At 39.3% G+C, this 16,362-nt stretch overlaps 1 long non-coding RNA gene across 6 annotated transcripts in view; it reads left to right on the plus strand.

Moving 5' to 3' along the window:
• LOC141373358 (uncharacterized) overlaps nucleotides 1–16,362 on the plus strand; it is a 205,126-nt gene that overhangs the window by 26,818 nt on the left and 161,946 nt on the right. The window contains exon 1 of one of the 6 annotated variants that reach the window (XR_012379261.1): nucleotides 8,358–8,473. The exons of the other annotated variants lie outside the window; for them this stretch is intronic. This is a non-coding gene — a long non-coding RNA (uncharacterized lncRNA). Of the gene's footprint in view, nucleotides 1–8,357; nucleotides 8,474–16,362 lie in introns of those variants that run through there. 6 annotated transcript variants of the gene reach the window in all.

A 16,362-nucleotide genomic window follows, 5' to 3' on the forward strand; every position in this document is an offset into this window, starting at 1 on the left:
AATAACTTCAAAATTAACCAAAGTCTTTGCCCTCAGGAAGCTTACAATATAGTAAGAAGATTTTTGAAAACTTCCTCTAGATCTCACGTATGTTCCTATTTCTGTGCTTAAAGGACTCTCCCCTCTTTCCCACTGATCCTAAATCTTGCTTTCTTCCAAGTCCTCCTGAAAGTTCTTTCTAGAAGCCTCCCCAGCAGGACTGATGCTCTGAGAACCTAATTCACCGCCGACCACCGGCTTTGGGAAACATTACTGCGGGTTGCCTTCGCCTTTGCTCTGTAACCAACTGCTCTGCCCTGTACCAAATGCTGGACAAGGGCACTGATGAGCATCTGTCTTCTCTGCCTCTCAGATCTCCAAATCTGTCACTTTTACAGAATCTCATGGGGGAGAAAAGAAGCAGACTATAAACAGCTTGATTTCTGAATGTCTTTTCTGCTTGATTTTCTTGGACTCACTTTTGTTTATTTTAAGTCCTGAGAACATGGGTAAGAACTCATATGATTCTCTGAGATTCAGCTCAAGTTTCCTGTATGAGTCAAAACAAACTCAGTGTTTAAACAGTTACTGGAGCCTGGAACGTTTACTGAACATATATTATACATAAAAAATCTCCTGGTTGCTATGGGAGAACACTGATGTGAGCAAGAGGGGTTTCTAGCTCCTGTCCTTCTAAAGTTAAGGTAGGGGGTAGATATTAATGTTACAGAGGAGGGAGATATAAAAACAATCAGCACCACTGTGAATTCTCCCAAATGCTTCTTAATAGCATCCACTTTACATCTACTCACAATTTACATTCATCATTACTGCTTATACCATGGTTCACTTTTTGTTCCTAGCTGGTCTCCCAGCTTCAGACTCCCACATGCTCTCCTACCCCAGCCAGAAGGATTTGTTAAAAATAAAGTTGTATCATGTCTATTGTGCTGTGATCCTCTTTCAGAATCTTTTTATGCCTACCTATCATTCTTAGAATAATACTCAAACTCGTTTCCCTGGCTTGCTAGGTCTTTCAGAATTTGCTTCCCTAACATCATGTTTTTATTTGTTCTTTTCTGTAAGTATTTATTGACACCTAAGCGGCATCAGGAAGTATTCTAAGTGCTACATATACAATGGGCCACTAAATTTGAGGTCCCTTGCTTTCAGGAGGAATTGAAACAATAAATAAAAAAGGATTAAGGTAATTTCAGAGTTGTGTCTGTAAAAAAGAATTTGAAAACCTTGAAAAGTCAATAAAAATTGCTCAAGATTAGTTGTCAAGTCAGGTGTAGATAAGACAGACAAAAAATTTGGGGGAAAACACTGTAAAAATCCTGTCTGCATTTAGATTACTTCAAAATTGTTTTTAAGTTTTGTCTCTATCCCAAGCAAATCTAAACTGGAAATTGCTCATGATGTATTACAGGTACGATTTATACAACAGAGAGAAATGAGAGGATTCATTCCCTATATTGCATGACTGATAAATGAACATATATTTATGGTATGAAGTTAAAGTATTTAGGGTTTTTGATATCATGTATTATGTTTCTTGACTTAAATACTATTTTTAATCAACTGATCAAATACAGATTACAAATATTATTGGGTAATGTGCTTCTACTTTACTGACAAGAGCTATAAAAAGAAAGACAAGCTAATGTCGTGGAGGACAACATCGTGGTGGGTTATGGGGCAACATTAGCTTGAATGTCAGTAAAGACCTTTCTTTGGCACTGCCCTTGGAGACTTCCGTTGCTCTTGCAGGTGCTTTGACATGCAGTGTTCTCTTTCCTGTTCCTTGATCTTCACCTGCACTATTGTTTTGCCTAGATTATTTGTTTCAATTTCCAGGCTTCTCTCTTTTTCTTGGCCGGTTCCAGTAGGTCAAACTGAGATATCTCCCTCTCCTAGATGCTGCGTTCCCCAAGTCTGGATTAGGTGTCCCTCCTATGTGCTTTGTTTGCTGTTTCCCCACACTGTGTCATAATTGCCTGTTTACTCATCTGCATTCCCTGGCACACTAAGTTTTGTGAGGTCTTGGTTTATTTTATTCCCTCCTGTATCCCCAGTACTTAGCATAGTGCTTGGCATATAATGCTTGTCAAAGACATATTCATTGGAAAAATGCATGCAACATAACAAATGAGTAAGTTCAAGATGAAAGAAGGAGAGGACATACCTAATTAAGTAAATTGCATAAGCAAACACTTAAGATTTCTGGAGAACTTGGAGGAACATGGTCGAAGAACCACAGAATGCTTTTGAAGGAACTACTAAGCACCATGTTACAACCTTATAGGGAAGAAGCTATGTATATAGATATACACATATACACACACACACACACAATTAGGTTTCTTTTCCTGGAGTGAGGTCAATAGGAGTCAAAGGGATGGTAGTGAAGACGTGGCAGAACAATAGATACTAATTATTATGAAGAGAAAATCTCTTATACCGGTTATTTATACCCATTATTACCAAGAAAAAAGCTTGGCACTGTAGTAGTGCCAAGTAGTAACTTTGTTTTTAGAAGGGGAGAATTTATATGCATTGACAAACATTTTTGGGCAAAGTAGACCATTTAGTCATTCTCAAATGCAGGTTATTGAGTGCCAGAATTTTGGGTTTTAATTTTTTAACTGGGATATTATGAGCTCTGATCAGCTAACCTACCTCTATAAACTGTAGGCGTAGTGAAAGAATGCCTAGCACTCAATAATGATCGTGATTAGCTGAGAAGGGAGGTTAAAAAAAAAAAAGAGTAGGTGTATAAATGTGCTTATATGGGATTAAAACAAACAATAACAAAATCAGAAGAAAATATTTTTGAACTACCCTGTCAAACTATTCATTATACATTAGAATTCAGAATAAAATGGAGCCACTAGAAACTCCTATCTGAGGGGATTCATTTACTGAAGTACTTATTGCCAACTCAGAAGAAGCCATCTCATCTCTAAGAGTGCCTCTCGGCGCGGGTCCTCAGGGGAAGCATTAGATCAAGACTCCAATGCGTTATTTCCAATCATTTACATGCCCATCCCAGTGTACCCTCGGATCATCTGTACTGCATATGTAAAAGGCGGTCTTATCTTTCATCTGCTAACACCACATAAAACCAGCCATTGCTAACCCAACAAGATGCCCTGTGATGTTATACATGTATGCTAAAAGTGGATGTTTTCTTGCTGTGATGTTCTTAATTTGGTTTACAGACAATTTATAAAGCTATTTGTTAGTGGACATGGCCAAAAAAGTGGACTTTTTTCGGGTCTCTGGAGTACTTTGATTAAAAAACCCTGCAGGCACATATTTTGTACTATTTGGAGCTATAATTTGGTAGGAGAGAAGATACATAAGTTTTTACCCTCTCCCCCTGCCAAACTTGAGAAGAAAGGACTTGAAGAAAGAACTCTCAGCTGGTATTAGGAGAGATACAGGATAGATCAGGTACCTTTTTAATGTGTCTCTTTTCCCACTAAAGCCCTGATGTTAGAAGACATTGACTAGTGACAAACAGTGCAATTTTCTTTGTGTGTGAACTAGAGCATTTCGGCTAAAAGCTTAAAGGAGCTTACAGGTAAGATGTCGCGGCGAGAGTTTCTCCCCTGAAAGAATACAACTTAATAAATGTGCAGTGGCTCTGTTTGGACCCCCTACCTGTCTAGAAATACAAAATCACAGTCTGTCTGCTGCCTTAAACTCAAGCCTTGTGCACGCATGAGCTGTCCCCCTCTGAGGTTTACTGGAGTGTATTTCATTAGAACCTCTTCGTGGCATCATGAACCTGATTGTAATGAATGGGTTGAACTCTGAAAGCACTGGGCACTGACCTCCCATCTGCTGATATCCTAAATCAGGCCATTAGAGGATTCCACAAGAAAGAGCATGCTGTTTATAGGTTAATTTATCTCTCATTTGGTTCAACTAGATGTGTGCTTATAAAGGTCCTCTAATTGAATCTTATAGATGCCACAGAGATCTTTCCATTTTAAAGAAATCTTTGGGAATAAATATAGTCAGTTCTCAATTATCTATGGTAATGGAGACCTGGCCAATACAGATGAGCATAATACAGAGGTGGTTCTCTATCCTCATTTATGTGATTAATTTTAAACCTCTATCCCCATCAAATACTGAACCAGAGCTACTGCAATGGTTAATCTTGGTCACTTTCCCGTTTATTTTATCTGATAACCCTCTAGTCAAAATGCTATAAACAACAGAGGAGGCCCGATGCCTGATGACCATGCGTTTCTCCATAAAACACGAAGGATTGCAGATACTGATGGAGACGGTTGTGGGAACTCACCTGATTAATGACACTGTGCCTTTAGAAAATTACGGCATTCCTAGTCATCTATAGCGTGTGGACGTTACAGTGGCCTGAGACTCAATAATGATCATGACAGTGTCTATTCATGGGGCGCTCACTCAATGCTAAGTACTGGACTAAGCATTCACATTTATTTGTTTAATCTTCACAGCAAATCAAGGGGGTTGCTACCGTTGTTATCCTTGTGTTGTAGATGAAGAAACTGAGGCTTGCTAGAGATTAATTAACTCCGCTTTATAACCTGGTGAGGACTGCCAGCTAGGTATGGCCAGCCCCCCCCCCCCCCCCCTCTCCTCGTCTGCCCCCTCCCGCCCCCCCCCCCCCCCCCCCCCCCCCCCCCCCCAGCTCTTCTCGTCTGCCTCTGGAGCGGCTCTCCCACTTCTCCTCTCTGCAGCATGTGAGGCGTTGGAAATCACCATGGTGCCCGTGGCGCCTGCTTGCTTGCCGTCCTCTTGGCACTCATTCCCTTCACTCTCCACATCGTCTTGATTCAGCATCTTTTACAGGTTGATTAACCCTCGTCTACAAGTTGCTGATAGTAAAATATCATGAAGTGACCCTTCTTCGCTAACTTGTGATCATCTGTACCATAGGGCCTGACAAATCACCTCTGCTTTATTTTGAGGCTTCTTCAATTCTCTACATGTTTTGCCTCTTTTGCTGGAGCCAGCCTATAAACATACGCTTCATTTTATGTGTGTGTGTGTGTGTGTGTGTGTGTGTGTGTTAAAAAATTTTTTTTTGATATTTCAACCATGTGGAGCACCTGTATCAATGTCTTACGAAAGTATCCTTATGAGTGAAGAGCTTACAAATCACTTAGAATGCCTACTCGTTGATATGATGCCGTCCCCTTACACTTTGCAGCAGTTACTACATATTTGAAGGTTTGTGCTTCTAGTACTTCGTTAATTCATTTATCACCTACTTTTGAGGGATAATTGTGGGTGCATAATTTTAGCAACATCATTATCCCTGTTGATATAATCCAGAGCTGCCTCCGTGGTGCAGCCCCTGATTATATGTTCAAGTAACTGCCGAGTGTTGTCAGAAACTCACACCCACCAGGTTTTCTTGGGTTGGATACTTGTAATAGTTTATAGCAAAACTCGTCCTGACAGGGATTATCACCACAGTCCCATGGCCTCAGAAACTCACGAGTACAAGCGACCTATAGCTTTGTTTTCCAGTCTGCAAGTTTGGTGAAGAAAACTTGGGGACACACTGCCTGATTTTTGGTCTGAGTTCCACGTGACTTTGGGCAAGTCACTAACTTCTCGCAGAAACTGTTTCACGTGGGTGTGAAATGAATGTGGAAATGTTTAGCTCTGCCTAACCTCACAAGATTATCATGAAGTTCAATTGGAATGATATATTTAAATGCCTTCTTAAACCTGTAGAACAGGGGCAAAATGTGACATGTGATCACCCTTAGTATGGACACCTATTTTCCTGATGTTACATTCACACACACTAAGAAGCATTTTTACTTTCCAGTTTACATTTGTGCAGTTGAACATTTTTAAATCTATATTTTCATGCCAGAGAAAAGCTACATTCACATACTTGTTATCTATGTGAATTCTCCACAGGCAGGGGAGGAATCTCCTGCTTCTTTGTTTCCTCGATGAAACCTGCATATGGAGAGTGTCTTAGCTTGAAGTGCCTGAACTTGGTTGCTCGGAGGTTGTTTGGCTTGAGGAATATACATCCTTGGCGCGAGCTATGCCCTTTCTGTGGTCTTTATGGATTAGGCTTATGAAATTAGAGTTTTTCCAGTGCGTCTGGTGCCTTGTCACGGAGGCGATGGTGTTACAATAATGACTCCTAGTTTACACAGAGGCATTTTGGAACAAATTATACCCTTGCACCCAGGACCACAGAGGCCTCCATTTTGATCTCACTATCCCCAGCCCCAGAATAGCTCTGCCCCACTTTTCCATTTTGCTGTGGAGTCATTTGGTTTAGGGGTGTGTGTGTGTGTGTGTGTAAATATTAGTGCCTAATATGAAACTCATACCCATGGATCCTACCGTCCAAGGGGAAAAGGAATACAAAGAACAGGAATGCAAGTGGTTTATAAGTTGACTTGTGGGAATTAAAAAAAAAAAAGAAAAGCATCCTCTGTGGGTAAACAAATTAGGAAAAGATGCCGCTTCTGTGAGGTAACAGTCCCTGCCAGGGCATTGAACTTGGAGAATAGATTCTGGGCTTGTTTCAGCTGCCACTTACTGCCGTGGTGGTGCCTTTGTGCAGGCTACAAACTGCATGGGGGCACACAGCGACCCTGAATATTAGGGTCTGGGGGGTCATTTGCAGTTGAGCAAAGGGTGGAGCATAAACAGATCTCACCCTGCCATGTGGGCAGGGAGAGTGATCAGCCTAGAGTGATCACACTTTTGGAGAAAGGGAGAAGAAAAGTGATGTCTTTGCCAAAGAATCAGGCATTACTGAGAGAGAGGAAGGGGGCACCTTCTTCTCCTGGGAAAACAAAACTCCCACCTCCCATAAACATACACTCGGCACCCAAACGCAGGCATCAGGTGGGCCTGTGGAGTGGCTGCCATGTGCTTTCCTCTCCATCTGTCCCCTACCCCACCATGGATTCTCTGTTGCCCTTTTAATGACATTTTTCTTTTTCTTTTTTTTCCTTTTTACCCCCAATCTGGCATTTTCATCTTAGTCAGGTTTTATCTGTACAGGACTATGGGTAAGGAAAAGAGGAGGCTGTCCTCAGGCCCATCAATCTCTGGGCCTCTAGGCATGGCTCTGAGTATAAGAAGCCAAGTACTTCTGGAAATGGAACGATAGGCATTAATCTATTCCATAAATATTTATCATGTATCTACAGTGTGCCAGGTCCTGGCAACACATCAGTGATCAACTATACAAGCTATTTTCTCTGCCTGAATATTTCCCCACGACATGCCCAACTCCTCCTTATCATTCAGGTCTTAGTTGAAATGCCCCTTCACCCTCCCGACCCAAATTCCTGTAAGTTTCTAGGGTCTTCTATACTCTGTCTTTCATACCTTTTTCCACTTTTGTGATTACTAGTGCAAAGGCCTTCTTCCCTGCTAGATTGTTCAGGGAGGTCAGGACCATGGCTGTGTTGCGGAAGGGGGCCGGGGGGGGGGGGGAGGGGGAGGGCTGGCTCTGGCCTACTTGAGTGCCTGGTGCATACTAGGCCCTCAATAAGTACTGGTTAATGGGTGAATGAATGATTGACTACCAAGCATAAGACCCACTAATTTACCTTTTGATAAACCTTTGTGAAAACCCTATTATGCATTTGAACGGGAGGTATTTATCCACCCTTGAAATCAAATGAGCTTTTAAAAAACCACTAAAGTTTCCTGCCTTGAGTTTTTCCTATAATCTCTACTTAAGAGATCTTTTTAACAGGAGTATTTTATATCAGGATATCAGAAAAAAATGTCATTTCATAAGTTTTAACAATAACCCGGCCATTTTATATGACAAAAAGGGAATCTCAGAATTTAGTTCACCAGGTGATTTATATGATTAATTGTGGCCTGCTGCACCTCGGCAATGGTGATAAAAAACAATGCATTGGGATATTTTCATTGTAAAATGACCATTTCTCTGGTCTTTGATTGATCATGGTCACTGTGATCATGCCTGAAACCTTTCATTAACCTTTTTATATTTAATTTCTTTTTTCTTTATTATGTTACATCATTATACTTATAATGTATACTTAAAAAAAATGCCACGTACACAATGATATACATTACATCATTAGTTTTTGATGTAGTGTTCCATGATTCACTGTTTGCGTATAACACCCAGTGCTCCGTTCAATACATGCCCTCTTTAATACCCATCACCAGGCTAATTCATCCCCCCACCCCCCTCCCCTCTAGAACCCTCAGTTTGTTTCTCAGAGTCCATAGTCTCTCATGGTTCGTCTCCCCTTCCGATTTACCCCCTTCATTTTTCCCTTCCTACTATCTTCTTTTTTTTTTTTTTTTAATATTTATTTATTTGACAGAGAGAGAGGGCACGAGCAGGGGGAGTAGCAGGCAGAGGGAGAAGCAGGCTCCCCGCTGAGCAGAGGCTCCATCCCTGGACCCTGGGATCATGACCTGAGCCAAAGGCAGATGCTTAACCGACTTAGCCACCCAGGTGCCTCTTCTTTTTTTTTTTTTTTTTTAACATATAATGTATTATTTGTTTCAGAGGTACAGGTCTGTGATTCAACAGTCTTACACAATTCACAGCGCTCACCATAGCACATACCCTCCCCAATGTCTATCACCCAGCCACCCCATCCCTCCCACCCCCCACCACTCCAGCAACCCTCAGTTTGTTTCCTGAGATTAAGAATGCTTCATATCAGTGAGATCATATGATACATGTCTTTCTCTTGTTTTGAGCTAGCACCATTGTTAATCCTATTTCCATGAGCCACACAACATGCACCCTTTGGAGAAGCGTCTAAACTCCCTGGCACTGCGTGGCTGCTGAACGAAAAGCAGAAACTAACCTTTTCCCCAAGCAGATCTGAGCAAGAAAGGGCTTCAAAAAGCCTTTGCTGTCTGTCTTCCCTCCTAGGGAGGGCTCATCATGATGTGGGGACACCCAGTGAGTATAATGTTCTAAAGACCCATAAAACATTATTTGACAAGAAAATTTAGCCTCGCCTATGAGCTGCTGCTAATGAATTACATATGATGCAAGAAGCAGCATGGCTGAAATATTTTTATTAATACTAATAATATTTTTTGCTTATACAGCAACTTTCATTGGAGGAAACTGAGTTGGAAAGGAAGCTTTAAAGACATACTTGGGGTAAAATTACTGGCTCATAACTTTTTAGACTTGCTGCGGCCCCTCCACCATGCTGCAGGTCGGGGGCCGGCCACCAAGCTAATGTCATTCACCTCAGAGAATTTCAGTAGCTAGACATTTCTGGACTTACAGATTCCACAGGAAAACAAAGTGACATTTTTGTTTGTTTGTTTGTTTGTTTGAAGGAGCAACATATAAGTACTTCCTTACTGTGTGAATTTAAACTAGTCCACTTGAGGAAAAAATGGTGATGAGAGCTGCTTTTGTTAGTGCTGTTGTTGACTGCCCTTGGCCGATGGCTTTATTGTGTACGTGGCATTGTTTTAAGTGCTTATAAGGCACACGTTTAATTTCCACAACATCCCTGTGAAATAGGTGTTATTATGCTTTTTTTATAGGTGGGGTGACTGAGGCACAGAGAGGCTAAGCAACTGTGGCCACTTGCCTGGACCTTGCTAAGAAACGTTCCTATCTGTGACTCTTGGGTTCCAGCCTGCAGAAAACAGGAAAACTTTGTCAACTGTTGGTGCGTGCTCAGGAGAGTGTGCCCCTATCTTTTGACCCTTGATGTAAATTCCTGTGCCTTCTATTCCTTTGATACATGCACTTTCCTCAGTTACCCAACTAGACTACAGGCTCCATGAGGATGAGGATTTGAGGTTAGGTTTATAAAATTTAGCTCAGGTTTTTGTAACTAAAAACCAGGACGTATGTTTTAATCAGGGCTTAAGCTGTTTTCTTATGGGGACAATGATAGAGGATTTTGAAATCAGGGCCCTTCTGGCAAACCCAGGACACATATCACCATAACTCTTGTGCTTTCTTTGATAGAAAAGACCAAGGGGAGAGTAGTCTGCTGTCATTTTTAGGCTAAGTTTATAGGGTGTGTGCATTTTGGTAGAGAATTGGGACCTCGTACTCTGTATTACATATGCAAAATATCAGCAGTAATATTACCTTTATGGGACAGTCATGCTCCAGGGAATTTGTTTAAACTAATACAAAATCCAAAATATAGAATTTATTTATTTTCACTCAAAAATATACTTTTAGAATTGTAGCTCTATGAAATGCTTTTTATGTCTGAGTCAGGGCATCTAGGAAACCAAAGAAGCAATCTGAGAAGCTTGAAGACCATGGGACGAGGTGTCCACCAAGACTGTTGTTGAAGCCACAGAATTATTCCTAGTCTTTTAATCTATAGAAAATATCTTCCTGGGGTGCCTGGGTGGTTCAGTTGGTTAAGTGTCTGGCTCTTAATCTTAGCTCAGTTCTCAATCTCACAGTCATGAGTTTAAGCCCCGCGTTGGGCTCCACATGTGGAGCCCACTTAAAAAAAAAAAAAAAAATATATATATATATATATATATATATATATCTTCCTGGTGGCTTGCATTCTTGGGCCCAGTGTATAGAGTCTAACTCTCCATTGGACAACCCCGGAGAGGTATAAACTCTTTATTACCTAACCTTCCCCCTATTCATAGTGTTAGCAGAGACTTCTAAAAAATTCTTGGTTATTTCACCAACAATTCATCTCTTTCTATTCCTTGAATTATAGGATAGTGTCACTGATAGTACCGTAAGTAGTCCCCAAGCACTTTATATGGCCTGATAATATTTGGAATGCATATTAATCTTAGCAGCACGTCACAAATCATCTTTTAAGTGAATTCCTGGAAATGGACCCACAAATGACAAGTCACCTCCATTTACATTGATTCTGTTACCTTCAAATTCAAAAAGTAACATGCTAGGTGGGTCAGCAAAGTGTGGTGCCAAAGCAGGAGGAAATGGGGTCTGGAATCCAAACACCTAAGTTTAGCAACTCTGCTCTGTTCATTTCTTGGCTTGACCTTGGTCAGCTCACTTATTCTCTTTGAATCCCAGTTTCCTTATAATTATGATGACTACCTTATAAAACAAACAAAGAAAAAGATAATGAATGTGAAGGTGCCTGAGAATTGTATGACAATATAGTCAAGGTAGTTCAATATTTTGGTTTATATCAGTTTGGGAACCATAAGATGTAGGACCCTTTTAATTGCAAGTGACAGCACAACACAAACTGGCTAACATGATATGTACTGGATTGAGTACAGTCAGTTCTGCTCTAACCTGACATAGGCATTTCTAAAAGCAAGTCTATATGATGAAGATTATGGCTATACTAACTGTCTAAACCAGCACTGTCTAATAGAAATACAATGCTAACCAAAATTGGCTCCATATGTAATTTAAAATTTTCTATAGAGATGTTAAAAAAAGAAAGGTGGAATTAATTTGAAGATATATTTTATTCCACCATATATCTTAAATATTATTTTTAGTATATAGTCAATATAAAACTTATTAATAGCTTTTTCTATAAAAAAAGTAAAAGACTGTGTTTTACATTTATAGCACATTTCAACTTAAACCAGCCACACTCTAAGTGGCCACATGTAGCTTGTGGCAGTTGTACTGGACAATGTCACTCTGACACCTGGGTCACATCCTTAGAGCAGCAGTTGGGGCTCCATCCCCAGACTGCATGGATTTAGAGTGGGGAACAAGTGAATAGAAATTGAGATTGATTTCTTAGAAAAGAGAGAATGGAATTTGTGGAGACAAAATCATCATCTCCACAAAATCTCTTAATTTTCCAGGAACTAAAATTCCTAACCTCCAGGCCATTTTTGGCTAAATTCTATTTAAATGAATTCGGTAGTTCAGTGAAAATGTATCAGGTGCAGAGAGAGTGCTAGATTGGGATTTAGGACATAGGATTTTTGGCCTGCCTGTGTTAGCTCTTCTAGCTGTCTGAGCTTGACAAAGTTCCTTGGTCTTCATTCTTCATCTATAATGTAAATGGATTCACATAGATGTTTTCTAAAGTGTTTTCCCAACTCTAACATTATTAAAATAAACTTTATTGAGGTATAATTTACATATAATAAAGTATACCCATTTTAATATGTATTTCAAGGAGTTTTGACAAATTTAACACACTTGTAACTACCAGCACACTCAAAATATGGAAAACATTTTCATCCCCACAAAATGTTACCTTGTACTCCTTCCCAGGTAGTATTCTGTTGATTAATACTCTGGTGTTTTCTAGTTTCTGGATCAAGTAACTTGCAGGCATGGCTGAAGTCAGAGTTGAAATGGATTCGGATCCATTTTCTGGGTCCTCTGGCCAAGGGTATTTTTAACCTAAGCTGCCAAACTGTTTTCCAAGAGTTTGTACCACTTTATAAAACAACAAAATATGAAAATTCCAGTTGCTTCATATCCTTGCCAAGACTTGTTATTGTCAGTCTTTTTAATTTTAACCATTCTAATGTGTGTGCAGTGGTATCTCAGTGGGGTTTTAATTTGCATTTCCCTGATGACTTAATGACAACAAACCTCTTTCCGTGTGCATATTAGCCATTTGCACAGTACCTTTTCTGAAGTTTGGTTCAAATCTTTTGCCCATTTTTTAATAAAAAGTTGTTTTTCTTATTATTTGTCAGCTAGGCATAGCAACTTTTCTTTTAGTCTGTACCTTGTATTTTATTTTCTTAATGTCATGTTTAGAAGAGCAAATACTTTTAATTTTAAGTGCAGTTTATCCGTCTTTTCTCCTATGATTCATGTGCTTTGTGTCCTAACCTAAGAAATCTTCACCTACCCCAAGGAAGATTTTATCCTAGACTTGTCTAGAAATTTTATAGTTTCATTTTTTACATTTAGATCTATCCATTTTGAGTTGGTTTTCTATATGAGGCAAAGATGGAGATTCACTTTATTCCAAATGTATATCCAGTTGTTTCATTGTTTTAATTTTTTTTCCATTGAATTATCCATGTAGATCATATATATATGATATATATAAGCAATAATGTATATAATGTAATCATATAATAAGCATCTATGTATAATGTATATATTACTTCTATGAAATGTTTACACCATGGATTATTATTCTTATTTTTGTGTCTCTTGTTTAAAGCAACTTGGGAATGATACAGCTGAGTGTGAGTCTCTTTTGTGAGTGCAGTAGTGAGGAATTAGGAAGCTATTCCTATGGCTGGAACCTTGACTACTGACTCCATCTCAGATCTTTGCTCAGGAGTCAACCACGTGAAGATGGAATATTGTGAGGGTCTTACCTAGAAGCAAATACCTGTCAGACTGCAAGGGTTTGGATTTCTGGTGGTTCTTTCTCTCCTCCCTTCTGTATCCTCCCATCTAAAGCTTCCTATTCATATGGCCACCATACTAATATCAAAACACTTTACCCCTGTTTCCCTGGATCTATCCCCAAATGTATAGTGCTTTATACACCAGTAAACTAGATCTGTAAGAGTAGCATACTCTAAGAGTATTCATACTAGACTGTAAAGGGGACCAATTTTCTATCTTTAGTAGCGTTGACAATAATTTATATGTAATTCTGGATAATGATAATACGTACTCCTTGAGTCAGGATGTCTCTGGTTCTGCAGTTACTCTGGCAGACAAAATGTTCACCTGATTCTGGCATACGTTTCACAATTGTTTGTATTTGTCTTGCAATGCGTTGAGCTGCTACGTTGCCTTAAGCTGTGGCAGATTTGATTTCTTGTAATGCTGGTTCCGTTTTTGTTATCCTTCTCATTACTTCTTCTTAGCACCCTGTCCTTGACTTCACAACCCTGGGAGGATCCCACTTGCAAACCTGCTTTCAGCAGAGTAAGATATCTTCATCTCTGAGGTCACGTTTCAGGCTTTTGTTCAGTCACAAGTTCTGTTTGGATTTATCCTCGGTGTGTCTACTTGAATATTCAAAAAGTCATCAGCTAGTCTAATTTGTTTTTTTTTTAGCCATGTAAAAGACTGATTTGCTTTGACAGGTGGATCAGAAACAGAATTGGAGCTATTTTATCTGGACCTAATTAAACAACCTTCATTACCGGCAGATATATGTTTGTGACTTAAAATTAGCATGATTGGAATTAAAACTCAAAATATAAGGCATTGAATTCAGATATGGCTGGTTTAAAAATAAATTCCATACATTTTAAATGCAGCAAGTCTGGCTTTTAAATATCCTATAGTGACAAATTCTATTTGGGGTGTGTGTGTGTGTGTGTGTGTGTGTGTGTGTGTGTGCATGCATGCACCCATGGCTGTGGCCGTAGATAATAGTAAAGATAGGGCCCCTATTTTCTGAACAGTTCCAGAGCAGCATTCTGAATTGAAACTTCTGTAAAATATTTTTAAAATCTCATTTCTCCTCCTCCCCTCCCACCCTCAAGTATTGAGTTCAGCTTTGAGGATTTTATGTAGCTTTCTTTGGCCTCAAAGGTTACATTCTCTAATCAAATTATTTCTATTCATCATTGTCGAGTTTCTGAGATTTTGTGATTGCCTTTTATTATACGTATCCTGATTGTGTGCAGATGTGTATATATCCAGACACGGTGGAACCTGCTTAAAATGTTCTTTCACATGTAACATTTAAAATCATATTAGATTTTTCTTAAAGTATTTTATTTCCCTAACCTTTTGAGAAATGCGTTAAAAGATTTTGTGTGCGTATATACATATATATACGTATATACACACACACACCCATAGACGCACCTATATACATAAAATATTTCTGTAATTGTAGATGTGCACTCTGGATAATGATAGAAACTTAGTGATTATCAAATAATTATAAAATATAGGCACATATTTTTGCCTTTCTTTAGAATTTTTGAGGGTTATTATGCACTTAGATATATGAGCCAGATTTTACCTTATGAAGAAAAATAAAAGGTTGAATAAAACATATTGACATTTCTGTTCAACATTAAGGCTGCAGGAATTATGGTGGATTCCTTTTCCTAACAAACATTAATATGAGATTCCTGGTGTGATGAGAACTGGATATCAAGAATCTAATCCCTCCCCTTGCCTTTGTGCATCAGTGGCCCTCTCCAAATTATTAAAATTCCAGGTCTTTTGTGATACCTCTTGATGCATTGTTGCAATTTTAACCACTTAAAAATACAAGCAAGAGCACGTCCTTAGTATTTATAGCCTCCTTATGTACCTACCATTTTTTTAATAAAATATAAAATAAAGCATTTGTGTTTATCCATGTCCTTTTAAAAATTAGAATTTCCAGATGGTCCCTTCTTTTTTATGTTTTTTTGGAATCAAAACAACAGTTCCTGCATGTGCTTGCCACCTTTGTTTAGATTTGCTCAGCCCTTCCTTCTTACCGATGAGGGGTCTAATTCAGCCTTTGTTGCTGTTCCTGATCTTTGTTCAATCATTTCCCTTCACGTACAAGAGGTCCTGGCTCAACATGGGTTCAGTGGTAGGCACTGCTATCATTTGTGTTCCAAGTGGAGTAATTAATTTTTCAGTACACATTGTCACCATCTTTGAGTTCTTCTTGAATCCCAACTTTTATATATCTGAACTTCAGGTGCTAAGAATTTAATTTGGGAGCATCAGACCAAGCTAACTGGTCAAATTTGAAACGTAAAGTCCTTGGATTTATTCTCTCCATTATAGGCAGGTCTGTCACCTTATACAAGGGTGTTTGTCATGATTTTCTTCTTTCTCCTTAATGCAGTGGGGATGATGGCAATGTCTTTACCCAGGCTTATTGATGTTGTATGGCAACTTCCTTAGTTCTGGAAGGACCTACAGATAACTGACCACATTTGGTGAGATGTTGGACAAGGGATTTCTGGATGGTTGCCTTAAGCGCATCAACGCGCGAAGTGTTGTATGTTTGTAAAATTTTATTGGTCTTGCTTTGTCAAAGCCCATCAAATCTCATAACATTAAAAACTGTGATGAATTTTTGTGATTTTTTTTTTGAGATAGGCAAATGGAAATTGAAATCATAGCTGCTCAGGTTATCTTTGTGACCTTGGGCAAGTTTCTTAATGTCACTAAATTTCACTTTCCTCATGTGTAAAACCAGGAAAATCACAGTCCCTCACTCAAGGAGAAGTGAGGATTAAATAAAGGGAGTGGAGTGTGATGGTTGGGATCACAGAGGCTGGGTCTGGGTGGCCTATGTTCAAGGGCATGTCTCTACTACTTGCCATGTGATGTGGGCAATTCATTTAACCTTTCAAGGCTTTGGTTTCTTCATTTGAGAGTGTAGATTATAGTAGCATCTGCTCACAAGCTTGTGGGAATTAAAGCAGATAATACCTTTAAAGCACTTACAACTATACTTAGTGCATGGGAAAGGGTCTAAT

Source organism: Callorhinus ursinus, unplaced genomic scaffold (genome assembly GCF_003265705.2).
Source record: "Callorhinus ursinus isolate GAN/ISIS: 27379988/994484 unplaced genomic scaffold, GSC_fseal_2.0 scaffold9, whole genome shotgun sequence".
Lineage (NCBI taxonomy): Eukaryota > Metazoa > Chordata > Mammalia > Carnivora > Otariidae > Callorhinus > Callorhinus ursinus.